This window comes from Phocoena phocoena, chromosome 14, assembly GCF_963924675.1.
Source record: "Phocoena phocoena chromosome 14, mPhoPho1.1, whole genome shotgun sequence".
NCBI lineage: Eukaryota > Metazoa > Chordata > Mammalia > Artiodactyla > Phocoenidae > Phocoena > Phocoena phocoena.
In genome coordinates, this window is record NC_089232.1 from 36,834,318 (window position 1) to 36,835,266 (window position 949).

General features: G+C 54.5%; 1 pseudogene; it reads left to right on the top strand.

Annotated features, from left to right (window-relative positions):
• The first annotated feature begins 281 nt into the window (after positions 1-281).
• Positions 282-659, top strand: LOC136134108 (14 kDa phosphohistidine phosphatase-like; annotated as a pseudogene).
• Positions 660-949: the final 290 nt, after the last annotated feature.

The window sequence follows — 949 nt, forward strand, 5'->3', positions numbered from 1 at the left end:
AAGGAATGCCATGTGCTGATTGGTTTAAGCATTAGGTCCTAGACCAATTACAGGCAAAAAAGGATCAGATTGTATTGATTGAGGGAGACTTATCAGGGCCTGCCTCACATGTCTAGGTCAGTTCCTTAAACCAAATGGCTGATGCACGGTGTCAGGAGGTGGGATAGATGTTGAAGAGATTACCTCAGTGTCTACTGCACAAGTGGAAGCCAACATTAAGGGATACCCCAGGTCGCGTGGGGAAGGGACGCCGGCCACAGGGGCGAGCACACTCCAGGAACATGGCAGCGGCGAACCTCGCCCAGATCCTTGACGTGGACATCGACTGCGACAGCGTCTTCAAGTATGTGCTGATTCGAGTCCATGTGGTGCTGCCCTCCGGGGCCCTGGCCAGGGAAAGCAAAGAGATCGTGAGCGGCTACAAGTGAGCGGAGTACCACTCCGACATCTACAGACGAGGTATCAGTCGAGATGCAGAAGGGCTATGACTGCGAGTGCCTGGGGCGTGGGTGCATCTCCTACCAGAGCCAGGGCAAGAAGATCCACGTGTATGGCTACTCCATGGGTTACACGGTCGCGCCCAGCACGCCGTCTCCACTGAGAAGATCAAAGCCAGGTACCCTGGCTACGAGGTTACCTGGGCCGACGACGGCTACTGAGGCCCACCCAAGGCTGGCCGCCTCCAGCAGCCCACTGGAACTCTGCCCTCAAGGCCACCTCCCAAGGGGTTGGGCTGCATCCCCTGGCACTTTGCCGCCTTGGCCAAGCCTCAGTGCCCGGGGTTACCTCTCTAGGGAGAATTAAAACCATCATCATCTCCACTGGTCCCTGAAAAAAAAAGAAAAAAAAAATTAAGGGACAAACGATAAATGGCAAAGTACAAGAATGAAACAGGGCAATTCAGAGCAGGGCGCTGGCTGGAGCATGTCTTTTCTATATGATCTGTCTG